The following is a 7,290-nucleotide window of genomic DNA, read 5'->3' on the forward strand; positions in this document are numbered from 1 at the left end:
AGGCTTGCTGGCTGAAAAAATATCCCACAAAAAATGTGACAGTGCTGCCCTTCTCCCCCTTACTTAATTCACTTTCCTCCCATTCTGCCTGTCTACTTTTGTATATAGTCAGTTTTCCTGTTAAAAGAAAAGAAAGAAAAAAGGAAAGAAAGAGAAAAAGCAAGCATAATTATAAATTTCAGATTAAAATGCAATAAGTGGATCTTTATTTTAAAAAATTCTAGAGAGGCTCACCCTATTTTACTGTTTTACTGTATGTTCAATAGTTTTTAGGATATAATCTGGATTCCATGTCTTTCTTAAAAAAAAAGCAGGGAGGAGGACACACAGACAGGAAGATAGAGAGCCTGGTTGGGGATAAGATTTATACTTCTTTAGTAGAACAAAGTCCCTCACTTTTGTGGCTGTGTTCTCTGTACTTGGTCTCCATCCTTTACTTAAAAAGGAAGCATGATGAACAAGTTCTTATACAACTGTTTCTGCCAAGATCGTGCCTGTGCCAGTAATTTATGAGTAATGGGCTACAGCTGTGATCTCCAGCTCTTAGGCTGTTTTGGTATTTCGGTAATTACAGCAGTTTCATTAACATTTAAAGGGAATAGTCAGCTCAATATCAGTAAGGGACTATTTTGTACAGTGTGGATCCACTTTACATTTGCATTTGACATTTGATAATCTTTACACATAAGCTCGGAGCCACAGAAATGCGATATCACACACAGGAAAAGTTAACCTAGATGTAAATTCTTAGTTAATCTCTGAAACTGCAGAATAAATGTCCAAGACTGGTAGTGTTATGAAGTATACCGATTTCCAAGTCTCATATTCATTTGAAACATAGAATATAATTTTTATGTCTTCATTTTGTACTTGTGATATTTCTGGACATTTAAAAGAAATAGAAGCAGGAAGCTGGAAGAGTGGTAAAAGAATCAACAGGTCAGATATGTGTATATATTGTCTATGTTTATTTAATAAAATCAGACGTTTCTGAGATGTCAACTTCATTTTAGACTATCATTCTCTTTAGCAACCGCATAACTACCTTTCACAGCTAAGTCAAGTAACTAGACTCAACAAGGAAGCATCATTGGTATCAGCATAGAAGTAATAGAGGGTAAGCAGGAAACAGCAAATAAAATTAAGTACAAACACATTTAAGTTAATGGAGGACATTCACTAAAATCCCTGAATTTTTCGAATATTCTTTCCTGAGCATCTACTATTGGCTACTGTCAGAAATATTATGGATACTGAGAAGATGGTTGGTTGGTTTGACCAATCTGTTCTTAAATAATCTTGTCAATCCCCTGCAGGACCAAGAAAACATATGGAGTCTTTACCGGCAATCCAAATGGAGTTTCTCGTTCCTCCTGTGTTTCTTTTGTACCAAGAAAACTGCTTCACAGAACAGCTTCAGAATGCATGAAAGACAAAATAGTTAATTTGTATTATCTTCTAAGAAATCATCTTAGAAATACAAACTGTACTCTGAAAGACTTCTTATTGAAGCCTGATGAAAATGTCAAGGCCAACCAATGTCAAAGTACCAAGCGGATAATAGTTAAGCAAGAATGGTTTGAAACAGTGCCGTGTCCCACCAGATTTAGCTTTTAAGAAGTCAATACAAGAAGCCATCTGACAGCTCAGTTTAAGACAAGCTTGAATCACATTAATGTCATTCTCAAAACTGGGAGGAAAGTTAAGAAGTAAATATTGCTCTGTGCTGCATCCTCGTACTGCATCCATTTAAAAAATGTGTATTTCCTGCAGGAGTAATAGCTAGTAGAGGTCTGGCAAGATTCTTGCAGTCAGCAAAGCTTTGAAAATTTGGACTGATTTGACCTGAATTTTTTCTTTAAAATAACTTTGATTTTCAAATTAATAAATCATTATTTGTTATTGTTCTCTGATAATAATTGAACATTTTCTGTTTTCACAGTCAGTGAAAGAAAGGAACAGAGTCCTTTCTGTGTAATAAACCCCAAGTATTTCTTTAAATGTAATTCTAGTAGCATTTAAGTCCACGAGTTGTGGAATATATATTTTAGTGCAAGCATCAGTCCAATATCATGATGCTATTTCACAAATAAATTTCTATAAAAAACCAAATATAAAAAAAACCTGAAGACACTGTTCTAGATCTTTCTAGCAAATAGAGACATTTAAAAAGTGTAAACATCAGGGTAGATTTGGGATTGCAAAAGGATTAACATCAAATTACTGATCGTCTATGCATGCTGTCTTTTAGTATATGCATCCCTGTGCTGATACGTGCTGGGCTACTCTATTAGCTGAAAATGGTGTACTGAAATTTCATACAGAAATAAAGGAATTCTGAACATAAAAAGTCATTCTACCAGTGCAAGTTAAATTATTTTTTCATTCCTTTATGGCACTAGTAACTGTTTCTCAACATTATAAGGTCTGAGCTGTAATTAATTTCTGGATTAAAAATTTCTACTAAATTCTGTTGCTCATTGTCTTTGTGCAGTTGATTTGCTATTCACATAAAGTCTCTTTTAGAGAAGTGTGAAAAATTGTACTATGTTTGTCTTTTGACACAAGGGCAATTGAGCTCCAATCTCAGCCAGACAATTTGATCTGAGAACTAAAACACTTTGTTGAATATATGTTCCATGGACACTAAAGTGCAGCATCAGCCTAGAAACAAGGTGTTCACAATTTCTATGCATTTTAAACAGGGTCAGAATTTTAGTCTTAATTGTCATTGATTGAAAAATGAAGGTGCACAAACGATATATATCACTATGGTGTCATAGAATGGCTTTAATATATTTTCCAGATGATCAGAAAAAAAATAAAATACAAAAAATGAGTGAATAAATATGCAATGTCCTACACATGTGATTAACACGTGAGACCAGTTTTCTGACTGGAAAACAAAATGGTAACAGATACTGTCTTGTCAGAATTTATTTACAAAGTAGACAAGAGGTTTTAAAACTGCAGTAGAAAAAAGGAGACATGCAGTTTTTCTGCAGCAGAAACCTTTTTCTCTGTTCTTGTTCTAAAAAGATGCTAGGAATTCTCAGCACAAGCTGAAGATTTGTTACAGATCTGTCATAGCATCCAACTAAGGCAAATAGATGATGTGTTTATCTGGGACCCTAGCCATTGTGAGCTTTCCTGTCACTGGAGAAAGTAAGTCACCATCTCCCTTGTTGGGGTTTGGTTTGAGGTTTCTCACATGATCCACACCAGTGTAAAGTGAGATGGTTTGCTCTCAAACGAGGGATGTTACAAGCTGAGTTGCTAACCATTGAACTGGAAGAGAGGAAAGGCAGAGGAAGCCGCAAATAGCTGGATACCACCAGACTACAGTGAGTACTGAAGCCTGCTGATGTGAATGTCTCTCACCTTCTGCCTTGCTGGATGGAAATCAAACACAGACATCACCAGGAGTGCGACATAGGAGAGAAACGCTCACACAACAAGCTATCAGTTTCAGCTGGGAAATGACAGTTGCAGTCATGTGCACACGTGTGTGTGTTTGTGACCATTTCCAATGCAGGCCACTTCCCAGTGGACTGGCATCTGGTTTTTTGAATGTGCCCCTTAGTTTCCACTGTTGGAAACTGAGATGTTAGCCTAAGTCTGTTAAGGCACAACAGAGATCTTGCACAGGCAATTTGTTCTGAACTGGTCCCATAAATCCAGTAATCCATCTGAAGTACCAACACATGCAGCCTGACTCATCTCTGCAATCTAATCACGCTTGGACTCTGTGGAGGTTTTTGAAATCTCAGGCAAGATAGCCTCATCTGGGGGCATTAATTATGGGAACAGTCCTGTAGCTACAGTTGGCTACACATACAGTCTAGACCTACCTTTAATTTCTCTTCTTAATCAGGAATTAATTCATTTGCTGTGTGTAAACAGGTAGCAAACCATTATATATTAAGCAAATACAGAGGAAAGTCCACTACTGATCATTGAGCATTTCACATCCTTTGATAAATCTCGGATGACATGCACCACTATTTCTTTGTTGCTGAATGGAATCATTACAAGAACTATATCAGAAATTAATAAAGCACTAATCTTTTGAAGAGATGATGTGTGATCATTTTTAGAACAACAACAACAAAATTAGACTTTTATTCTAAAGTGCTGTTGTAAACATTTATCTTTTTTTCTCCTCTTTTGGAATTGAAATATTTAATAATTTCTTGTCAGTTGCAAAATTGTTTCATTTGAGGCTTTTTAAAGATCTTCCTGAAAACTAATTTAAGGCATTCTGAAATAGCTTTAATTTTGCAGTTAAAAAATGTGATTAAGTTACTTTAGCTTTTGCTACATTGAAAAAAAACCCCATATAAGCTAAAAGCTCAAAATTATCTATTTTAAATAAACAAATATATTGCTTACTATTAACATTTTTCTTTTGGTTTAACAGAATATTTTTTCTAATCCAAAACTAATTTACTGGTTTTTTTTCTCTTTAATATTAGAAACAATGAAAACATAGTTATTCATGAAAGTTTTTTCATTCAGAACTTAAAATTCTGTTCTTTCTCTGCTGCAGGTTTCAGATGTATAATTCTGAAAGGTATGCAGAATGCCTTCAGTGCTAATGGATCTCATAAAAATGGTCTTTGGTCATTAAAAAAAGATAAAATTGTAGGAACAATAAAGTTTTTTTTTGCTGATATTTCCCCCATCATTGGCATTTTTAAAAACAATACACCAAACCACATTTTTTAAAAAATAAAATCAGGGATCAATGTCAGAGAAGTCTCTCACTACTGTCTAGTAGTCTTAGGAAATGATCCCTTTCAAATGTGCTTGGAAGGTGACATATTCTGTATTTTCATTGCCAATTTGTTAATAAACCAAAGTTTTTTCTAACACATGGTAATTTATTGAGGGAACCATATTTTGTTAGTAGATGAATATATTTGTATTGTTTGCATTTGATTTTAAGTTATTACAATATCAGAAATTTTTGTGAGGGGAAGAAATATATGAGCAGAACTGTTCTAAACTGAAAGAAAGTAGGTTCTAAACCTACTCTCTTTCAGTTTAAAGCTGAATCCCTCTTGTCCCATCACTACAGGCTCTTGTCACAAGTCCAGTTACCTTGTAGGTCCCATTTAGGTATTGAAAGGTTACTATGAGGTCTCCCTGGAACCTTTCTTATCCAGGCTGAATGATCCCAACTCTTAGCCTGTGTTCATAGGAGAGGTGCTGCCACCTTTGTGTCCCTTCTCTGTGCTGTCTCGAACAAATCTGTGTCCTTCTTGTGCTGAGAACCCCAGACTGGGATGCAGCACTCCAGGTGGGGTCTCATGAGAACAGAGTAGAAGAGCAGAATCACCTTCCTTTGACCTCCTGGCCACACTTCTTTTGGGGCAGCCCAGGATATGGTTCGCCTTCTGGGCTGCAAGCACACATTGCCAGCTCTTTTTGAGCATCTTGACAGTGCAAAGCATTTTTCTGCTTCTGTTTTTTGTTTAATCAATTAAAGCACCAGCGGGAATCTCATGGAACATTTCCCCGAATAGGTTTCTTGGGCAGATCAAAGTTGCCATTATCAAAGAAAATAAGACTTGCTATACTAGATTTGACCATACATTTGTTCGTTCTTGCCTTGGGCAGCAGATTCATAGTTCAGAGAAAAATGAAACCCTTAAAGTACATTTTGCCAGTTAAGAAAAGGTGAAAGATCAGAAAACCATTTGGAAAGGTACTGCAAAATTTTTACTTTGCCAGACTTCTGCTTGAAGACTAATGAGTGTTATATTGACTCTATTCACAAAGCTAGACATTTTACATCATTAAAATGAATAACTAATATTTAAAAAAATCTTATACAGTAAACTATCATCTATGTCATAAATAATGTCTGACTTTGTGAAATATCAATTCCACAGGTTAAATATATCTATTCAAAAGAAAATTTGATCCCTGTTTGAAGCGCACAGCTCTTTAATTTTGTATCAACTTGTATTTATTTTTAGCACAAGTTCTACCCTACTAGATAACTGAATTTTACTTCCTATAAAGTCTGTACATTGCATTTGTTGCGGTTAAAATCATACATACCCTGATGAATTTAGCAGAATGCTGAAACAGAGTCATAAGGGATAACTCATCACCTTTCTATCCGAATTACTGACATGAAGATGGAGGCTTTTCCATACAGAAATTGATAACCATACCTGGATAAGAGAAAAATAGTAATTCTAACTTTTCAAGCACAAAATAGCATTACATAAACAAATAAAACAAACAAAAATTGGAAAGTGCAGACAAAGCCCTAGTGTCTGAAAGTCATCTCTTCCATACTTTGTCCTTCTTGAACTGAGATTACTATGCTATAACTAAATAAGGAAATAGACTCATTTTTCCTTCCTCACTACATAACTCTTTATATCCAATACCAAATTTTCTATCTGCTGAAATGGATAAAAAGAAAGTTCATTATCATGTCAGGTCTAACAAAATAAACTTTTCTACAAACTAATGCTACTACAATTTGAAACTCTTCTCCCTGATGTAACAGACTGCCAGGATTTGATTAGCAACAGCAAGGGCTGGGTTCAATTTCTAGGGGTCACAACAAATTGAGCCCCCATCTAAAAACCTGAGAAAATTAAATTAAACTGTCTGGGTGCTCAGTGAGCTGTACTTTTCCACTCTCAAATGATGAATCAACTGGCTTAATGAAACAGTAAGGTGTTGAAGGGAGTGTAAAAGGTGAAAAACAGGTATATAAATAGCACAGCAGACTAGTTGGCTATCTCTTTGTTAAACAAGAGATAGCACTCTATTTTGTTGAGAGAACTATTGTGTTAGCTGATGTCCTTGAAACCTTCTCCCATAACACCCAAACATTTACTGTGTTTGCCAAATTTGCTGGTTGTATCACCTACTCTGGCAGGTAGTCATAGCTCAGCTCTTGTCCAGCTGTCTCAGTCCTGCGAGATGTTTGTTCACTGGCCACTCCCGTGGTTTGCTTTTCTTCTGCAGTCTTTCTGCTCTGTACGAGGAGAACACAGTACACGGAATGTGATGCCTTCATAAACCATTTGAGGCTAATGTCTTGGGAACTAGAACACTTTTCAGGAAGATGGGGAAAGCATATTTGGAAATTCATAGGCAGAGGCAGATATCAAACTCAGACCTCCCATGTTCAGGGTATTTGTTGGTGCTATTCAGTCCAACAGTTTAATTACCTTGGTGGCCTCATCTCCTCAGACGGTAAGATCGACTGAGAGATAGACAACAGGTTAGCAAAGGCATATAGTGCTTTTGGAAAACTCC

This window comes from Lepidothrix coronata, unplaced genomic scaffold, assembly GCF_001604755.1.
Source record: "Lepidothrix coronata isolate B3197 unplaced genomic scaffold, Lepidothrix_coronata-1.0 Scaffold4, whole genome shotgun sequence".
Classification (NCBI taxonomy): domain Eukaryota; kingdom Metazoa; phylum Chordata; class Aves; order Passeriformes; family Pipridae; genus Lepidothrix; species Lepidothrix coronata.